This window comes from Gossypium hirsutum, chromosome A12 (assembly GCF_007990345.1).
Source record: "Gossypium hirsutum isolate 1008001.06 chromosome A12, Gossypium_hirsutum_v2.1, whole genome shotgun sequence".
NCBI lineage: Eukaryota > Viridiplantae > Streptophyta > Magnoliopsida > Malvales > Malvaceae > Gossypium > Gossypium hirsutum.
The window spans coordinates 67,340,794-67,349,773 of record NC_053435.1 but is presented as its reverse complement, the minus strand read 5'-3'; the positions used below and the strand labels follow the sequence as shown (position 1 = coordinate 67,349,773).

The 8,980-nt window shown below is 36.0% G+C and overlaps 1 pseudogene; it reads right to left on the bottom strand.

The window, feature by feature from the left end:
• Positions 1 to 4,296: 4,296 nt before the first annotated feature.
• Positions 4,297 to 8,179, bottom strand: LOC121211496 (protein GLUTELIN PRECURSOR ACCUMULATION 3-like; annotated as a pseudogene).
• Positions 8,180 to 8,980: the final 801 nt, after the last annotated feature.

The window sequence follows — 8,980 nt, the reverse complement described above, 5'->3', positions numbered from 1 at the left end:
GGACACCCAAATTTCATGTACTTGAAGAAATTGTTTCCTCTACTATTTCTAAATAAGAAAATAAGTTCATTGAACTGTGAAGTTTGCCAACTGTCTAAACACACTCGTGTCCCTTATCCTTTGAAACCTTATGTTCAATCTCAACCTTTCTCTTTAATCCACAGTGATTTATGGGGAGCCAGTCGAGTAAAAAACATCACAAGGGCTAGGTGGTTCATAACTTTCATTGATGACTGCACTAGAGTTTGTTGGATCTATCTCCTTAAAGAAAAATTCGAAGTCTTTAGAGTCTTCAAAAATTTTCATTCAATGATTCGAACCCAGTTCAATTCAAATATTCACACCCTTAGAACTGATAATGGTAGAGAGTACTTTAATTCTATCCTAAGTCCTTATCTTTCTGAGCAAGGAATCATACATCAAAGTTCTTATCCTGACACCCCTCAACAAAACGGGGTTTTCGAGAGGAAAAATAAACACCTTGTAGCCGTGGCTCGGCCTTTTATGTTTACTATGGGTGTACCAAAGTATTTATGGAGAGAAGCTGTCCTAACTGCTTGTTATCTTATAAACCGATTCCCATCTAAGGTATTAAACTTTCAAACACCTTTACATACTCTTCAAAAAAATTTTCCCTTGTTTCTTGTTCCTAATCTCCCAACCAAAACATTTGGTTGCAAAGCATTTGTCCACAACCATCAACCTAACCGGTCTAAACTTGATCCTAGAGCCCACACTTGTGTCTTTATTGGTTACTCACCTACACAAAAAGGGTACAAGTGCTACTCTCCAACCTTACACCGGATGTTTGTGTCCCTTGATGTTACTTTCTTTAAAAATGAGCCATATTTTCAGCCTCTCATCTTCAGGGGGAGATACTTAGTGAAGATGAGACCTTGAGTAATCTTCTCATTATACCTCAAGACTCTATCAGCCCTACCACCACTACAAAACCTGCTGAAAATCCTACAGCCACTGTTTTTCCTGTTTTGGAACCTGTTTTTCCTGTTTTGGAACCTGTTTTTCCTATCTCCACTGTTCAGCAACAAGAAACAAGGGTGATTAACCATACTAATGAAGAAAAACAGCCCACTCATTCTGAAAAACAACAAGAAAAAACTCAGGGGCTTCGTGTATACTCTCGGAGACATCAGCTGCCTGAAATAGAAACAGCAGTGCCAATGCCATCTTTACCCGAGGACTGTCTTGAGGAAGAAGTTTCACCTCCTTCATCTTCCATCTATCTTCCAATTGCAGTAAGAAAGGGCACTAGGAGCTGCACTCAACATCCCATTTCTCGGTTTGTATCCTATGGAAACTTGTCTAAATCCTACAATGCCTTTGTTTCTAATGTTGACTTTATAGAAACTCCAAAAAACATAAAAGAGGCTCTTAAGTCAACCAAATGGAGGCAAGCTGTGTTGGAAGAAATAAAGGCTCTTGAAGACAATGGAACTTGGGAAATATCTAAACTACCTACTGGGAAGAAGACCGTGGGTTGTAAGTGGATTTTCACCACAAAATTTAAACCAGATGGGAGCATTGATCGATACAAGGCTAGACTTGTGGCCAGGGGTTTCACTCAAACATATGGGTTGGACTATGAGAAAACATTTGCACCGGTGGCCAAATTGAATACTATTTGAGTGCTTCTCTCAATTGCTGTCAACTTAGAATGGCCTTTGATCCAATTGGATGTAAAGAATGCTTTTCTCAATGGAGAATTAAACGAAGAAGCCTACATGGATTTTCCGCCTGGATTCAAAGGAAGCAAGGGCCAAGTATGCAAGTTGAAGAAGTCCTTGTATGGACTAAAGCAATCCTCTAGGGCTTGGTTTAATCGTTTTGCCAAAGCCATGACTAGTAGACATTATACTCAAGGTCAAGCTGATCACACCTTATTCTACAAACACTCGGATAATGGGAAGTGCTGTATTCTCATTGTCTATGTAGATGACATAATATTGACAGGGGATGATTCTATTAAAATTGAAAGACTAAAAGAGTTCTTAAGTCTTGAGTTTCAACTTAAAAACTTGGGGAATCTTCGATATTTTCTAGGAATGGAGATAGTAAGGTCAAAGGCAGGTATTTCAATCTCTCAAAAAAAGTATGTTCTTGATCTACTTTCTGAAGTCGGACTGTTGGGTTGCAAACCAGCCGAGACTCCTATGGAACCCAACCTTAAATTAGGAACTGATAGGGATGGAGAAGAGGTAGACAGGGGGAGATATCAACGGTTAGTGGGAAAACTTATCTATCTTTCTCACACTCATCCGGACATAGCTTTTGGAGTAAGTGTTATAAGTCAATTTATGGATGCTCCTAGGGAGAAACATTTGGAAGCTACCTACAGGATATTGAGATACTTAAAAGGGACTCCTGGTAAGGGGTTGCATTTCAAGAAAGATGTAAATCAAAGCATAGAAGTCTACACTGATGCAGACTGGGCAGGGGCAGTTAATGACAGGGCTCCACAAGCGGTTACTGTAGCTATGTTTGGGGTAATCTCGTGACATGGAAGAGTAAAAGCAATCTGTTGTGGCACGAAGCAGTGCTGAATCTGAATATCGAGCTTTGTCCCACGGTATATGTGAAGGAATGTGGTTACAACGGCTAATGGGAGAACTAAAATTATCCTATACAAAACCTATAACATTATACTGTGACAACCAGGCAGCAGTTAGCATAGCTCATAACCCTGTACACCATGACCATACCAAGCATGTGGAAATTGATCACCACTTTATTACGGAGAAAATTAACAAAGGGGAAGTTTGTGTTTCATATCTACCAACAAGACAACAAGTAGCAGACGTGTTAACCAAAAGCTTGAGCAGAAAAATGTTCGAAGAAATTATGGGCAAGCTGGGTTTGATTAACATCTACACTCCAGCTTGAGGGGGAGTGTTGGAATTCCTTAAATTAAGCAGATTTTCTACCTTAGTTCTAGGAATTTCCTTATACTATTAGCCATAATCAAATTACTAATTTTTAGGGATAGGCTAATTTCTAGAGATTATTTCCTTTTTATTTTTCCTGCTATTCTTTAAAAGGCTATAGTCAGATTAGAAAAAATAAGAATAATTCTTCTTCCTAAACTTGTTCAGGTCGGTTTATAGTTTTCATTCATTTCCTCTTTGGTCTTCCAATTCCTCTCTTGAAATAGATATTCTCCATTAAATTAATTCTCTTGGGAGAATTTGCATGTGTTTTCTTCAAATGCCCAGATCACCTTGAATTCTCTGATTTTGTCCTTAATGTATGCAATCCACACCTTTATCTTTATGTAGTCATTCCTAGTTTATATTGGTCTGATTTAGGGTAGAAAACATCAACAATCAATAAAATTAAGGCTGAAAATCAAGATAGAAGTTAGAACTCATGAAAATGTAGGTTATAAAACCATTAGTTTTTTAAATCTATTAATTTTTTTTTGAAACAAAAAAAAAGGTTGCCTGCAAATCTATTTTACTGCTTATTTATTCTAAGATTACAAAAAAAGTTTAGTCCTAAACCTAGATTTAAAATAGTGTAGTCGGTTCCGCACTAGTTTCGGCTGGTGCACACCATTCTAGTAATAAACCAGTGCAACCAACTTTTTCAGCATTTGTTAAAACTTTGATCCATAGCGGTCACACTGGCTCCTTCTGCCTTATTCCGATCGCACCGGCTGGAACATTGTGCACTGTCTTGTGCATGAATAATATTAAAAACTATAAATTTTCTAAATTTTGTCGTTATGGTAATAAATAATAAAAAATTTTACTAGAACATTGTGCATTAGTTGGTGCAAGAATATTTTATATTTGAAATTTATTTTATATAATTCTTTTGGTATTTTTAAATATTTTTATATATGTTAAATTTTTTTTCAAAAATATCGATAAATTAGAAATGGTACACCAAAACAGACCAGTACCGGTACGAACCAGTTCCAATAGAAAAATGGTGCATCCACCAATGCGGTACTGACTTCCTTGATTTAAACCCTAAAGGTAACTAATAATCCTAGCCATCCACTCATGTCTAATAATCAATAAATAAAATAAAATAATAAAATAGCATAATGGTAATAGCTACTGCATCGTAGTTCTTTATAGGCCCACACATCCACTATGACACTCTCATCTCAATCAGTCATTTTTTCTGTGTATGTTGATAGTATAATGCCTAACATTCCATTTGAAATTAAGCTATGATTTAAATGTTGATGCAATAGCTATACGTTAAGCTGGATATTTGAGGTTCATGCTCACCCTGAAGACTTATCCCAAAAAAGAAACAATATATAAATAACATAAAAGCAGTCCTATTTATTCAATATTTCAGTCATAAATTACAGGAAAAAATGCAAAAAAAATAATTTTCTTATATGCTCTATTCCTAAATATAAGAGATGGAGGCATATGAATTAACAAGCTAATTTTGCATCTTCAGCGGTTTTTAGTTCTGCAAGATTAAGATGCACAGCTAAATCAGTGAGGGATTTAGAGATGACATTACATAGTGCCCTCCGGATGTGACCGTATGTCCACAACGGGGAGAAGGCGATTGACCTGGAAGCTTCAATTGGGTCCATCCAGGTGTTTCGTTCTCTTCCTTCCACAAGAAAGGCAACATAAATTAACTTAATAATTCATTATAACAATCTAAAATCAGAAACAATATTTATTCTAAAAACAACAAAAGAGCAAACATCATTGGCTTATATTAAAGACAAATAAAGGTCGAGAAAAAGCAAAGAAGGATAGGATGTCTCTAATAAAAATTTTAATCAATAATTAACAATAGGTTGGTCCATTGAATTATACATCTCCTAGCTTTGTCTAGGCAAAATGAAGCAAACATGTAGTTCAATTGCCTGTATAAAATTATCCAAGGAAAAACAATTACATGAAAATGTATCATCCATACTATCATTAACATGGAAAAGAAAGTTGCAAGTATCCATAGAATCAATTTCAGGATTCATGCTATTGCGCCATTAAATATTTGGATTTGGACAACACTAGAAAGCTGGCTTTATTCTGCAAGAGAACTACTAAGAAAATCATTTCATAGTGCTACAAACATCTTTCAAACGGAACTAACTCATCGAAGGACAGAAATTATACAGATATCATTAGGTACAAACTCTTTTAAATTTTAAAAAACAAATTTCAAGAATAATATAAGCATCAGTAAGGAAATTACAGTTCAATGATTTTAAAGAAATAAAGTCTATCCACACAAATAAAATGGAAAGGAAATCCAAATACAAACCTTCTTCAATAAGACCCTTCAAAGCCCATAAATCACTCATGATTGGCCACCACCACCTGCCAAAGTTTAGAAAGTGCTCGTTTCAGCTCAATTAACTGAAACAAGAACATTTTTCAGAACCAAGCATGCTCCTAGTAAACAAGTATCAAAGATAGATATCATCAAGAAGACATAAAATGCCATCTTGCTTCTAACATAAACAATAATTCTCCAATAATTATTCTATGAAAAATGGTTTCCAGATGGTCGAAAGATTAATGATCATGGAAACTCGCTACAATGGGACTGCTATATGAACACTTCACCTCTGCCACCAAAGACAAGCAACCTTTTCTCAACCATAGTAGCTGTGTGGCCGCATCTAGGTGGTGGTAGTGATCCAGTAACTGATAGCTCCATCCATTCGAGCGATACTGTTCAAGGACATCCTCGTCTTACTTAGCAAGTCATCTTACTAAGTAGGAATAAGTAGTTTAGTGGAGGAGGAAAACAAATAAATTCCAGAGCAAAGAAGTTACTTGTGTCCAAGATATATACATCTGACAACCACTTTTTACCATCCCAACCACCATACCTGCACTCAATTCACTACTGCTTGAAAAATATACTTACACAAACAAATGATCTACATGATTGAAATTCCAAGTTAACATACATAACAATTTTCGATTTTCAATAGCTGAAGCAGCAGAGAAATCCCTTGATGATGGAAGGTCACCAAAACTTGTTAACTCTGACCATTGCCATATATCTGTAATAAATATATCCAATTATTTAAATGGGTTAAACATAAGGTTCAAGAAGCTTACACCACAAGATAACAGAAACAGAACCTTACCAGTGTCTAGGACCCAAAAGTCACCTAACCTGGATATTAATATTATAATCAATAGCATGTGTTTATAAATGATTTGAGTAATAAAACAAATAGACTTTTAGGCACACTTGATGCTTACAAACCTTCTGTTACCAGAACGACCACCAAAGATAAACATATGACAATCAATTGCAACAGCAACATGAAATGCTCGTGGGTTGGACCAACTTGTCCATCTGACCCATTTCCAGTACATTCTGGCTGAAACCATAGTTTGTTTTCTACAGCATTAAGGAAAAAAGACAGTACAAGTCAGAATTTGCAGATAGCCCTTGAGATTATGGAAGTGAGTGGCACATGTACGAGGTTTACTTATTATATCCAAAATACAGCAATGATGAAAAATGTCAAAACAATACAATTATTATTCTTAAAGAGGGCTAGGCATATTAAAGCACAAACACCAATAATAATAAATCTCACAATTCTCTAGAAGGAGCTGCACTTGACTAGCTACTTACTCTACAGCTAATGGTATGATGAATATCACTTAAACATCATCAGTCCTATCTGCATCAATAGTGTCACTTTTACCATTTAATCCACACAAGGGTATGTTTGGACACCATAAGGTAATTGTAAAAAAGTGTAATTATTAGGGTAGTAATTACAGTGCCTTGTAGTTACAATGAATTCTAATTCTATAAATGTGTTTATCTTGCAGAGAGCAATTACATCTTAAAAAGGAATAAAGAATCTAAAGAAAAAGGTTGGAAGTCATCATGGCTAATTACCCTAGTATTTCCTCCAATTCTCAATCTTCTATAAGAACTGAACAGTGTAATTGGAGTGCTCTGATTATACTCAATTCACTAGGACCTACTAATTAAAATGGTTACCCAAACATGCCACACATGTTTAATTACAAGCAATTAGACCCAAGTCCAATTACTAAGTGGCTTTCTGAACACACCATAAATTATACATTCCTAGTTGATATGAACAATACATCCCCCAAGTAATTTCCTTTGGCACCTCTAAGCATTCATCTAAGGTCCAACTCCCACTGTGCTTCAAAACCCCAAGCTCTGAAAAATACACAAGTACTCATTCCTTATAAAACCCCAAGCACTTGTCTCCTGGATAAAAAATACACAAGCTAGCTCCAGTTGTTTCATCACTAGTATGAAGACAAAGATAAGCGTTAATTTCATCTCAATTACCATGATCATTCTCTTTGACAATTACTTCAATGAAAATTCCGATCTAATACTATTCACTGAATAACTGCATCAGCTTCCAAGGATTTAAACCACTTTATTCAATTCAAAAATTAAACATATATCAGCTATTTCATCGCAATATTGAATGCACATAGCTATTGGCTTTCATAGAGTTGAAAAACCAACTACGAAATCACACAAATTTGACTCTAGATTCTTAAAATGAGCTAACGAATGCATTTTCTCATGCCTCGATCAAATTTAAGTTACAATCCAGATGAACGAAACGGTGAAAACCAGAACAACCGTGAAGAAAATTAAAAAGGAAAAAAGAACTTTCACCAAATACCAAAGAACAATCAAGAAAAAAAACAAAGTACCGATGTCATAAACAGTGATGTCACTAAGGAATTTCTTGTCGAGAAGGCACCAAACACAACGATCTTCGATTTCCGATTGGAACAGCGGTATGACCACTGAGAAACCATGCAAGAATCAGTCAGACAAATCTTCTATAACATAAACAATTTACAAACATATAGATTTAGCGTTACCTTCGAGGCTGGGGAGGAGTTCCAGAGAAATCAGAAGCAAAAGCTCGAACCCAGTAATGCATTTGCTCAATTTTTTTCTCTGTTTATTTCTTTTTCCCTCTATGATATTTACTTCTTACTTCACCAGCTATCGAAGATTCAAGAACAACATTAACGATCTTCAAAGAAGGAATTGATCAAGCCTCGTTTAGAATTAGTGCTGCTATTAGGAAATTTTAGGAAATTTTCAGTTTCCAATAGAGCACTCGAGAAGGTTTGGTAAATTACACAATAGCTCATCCAACTATATTTAAAATTTATTGTCACTGAACTTTAAAAAATGGTTACTAACTAGCCGGGCTTTTTTTTCTTTTTGATCCTTTTCCCTTTAAGTCTTGTGTTTAACTTGAGGGTAAGGTCGTATTTTAAAAATTAATATAATAATAAATTGATTTAATGCATAAGTTGGTAGTTAAATTATATCATTTTTTCATCCCGAGACCTAACATCGTGTTTGGTTCGCTGTAATGGGTATGCGATTACCCATCTATTCCGCGCGCCTCAGCTAATCCGGCGTTTGGTTCGCTGTATGCCTATTACAGGCGTATTACATTACTGGCCTATTCCCCAAAATCTCTGCTTTTGTATTCCCTTCCCAAAACGACGATTAGCTATTACGGACGTCTTCCCAATTTCTATGCCCTGTTTTACCCTCCCAGTCTTTTTCAACCAACGCTGAAACTCGACTCTTTCCAGCTCCCTCTCTGAACAAGTCTTTAACAACCATTTCCCCATTTCCCGTTTCCCCTCTTCCCCAAATCAGAATCCCTAAACCTTGCCCGACTTTGAACAAGTCTTTAATTTTTTTTTGTTATGTTGTTTAACTTTGTTAGTTCTTTGGTGCCAGAGCTGAAAACCCGAATCAAGAAGTACTTTGAAGGGTATGAAGAGGCACTCCCTTCAGTTCTTGAGGCCATTTTGCGGAGAAAGTTGGCTGGGAAGCATAAGGAGACCGATGATGAATTGATGGATGAATTGGAGGTGCAACCACGAGTCGATGTGGATGATGAAAAGTTTGAGTCAAATTTTACTAATTTGTACTCGACTGGTGATGAAGAGGACTCTTCGCTGGGACAAACTCC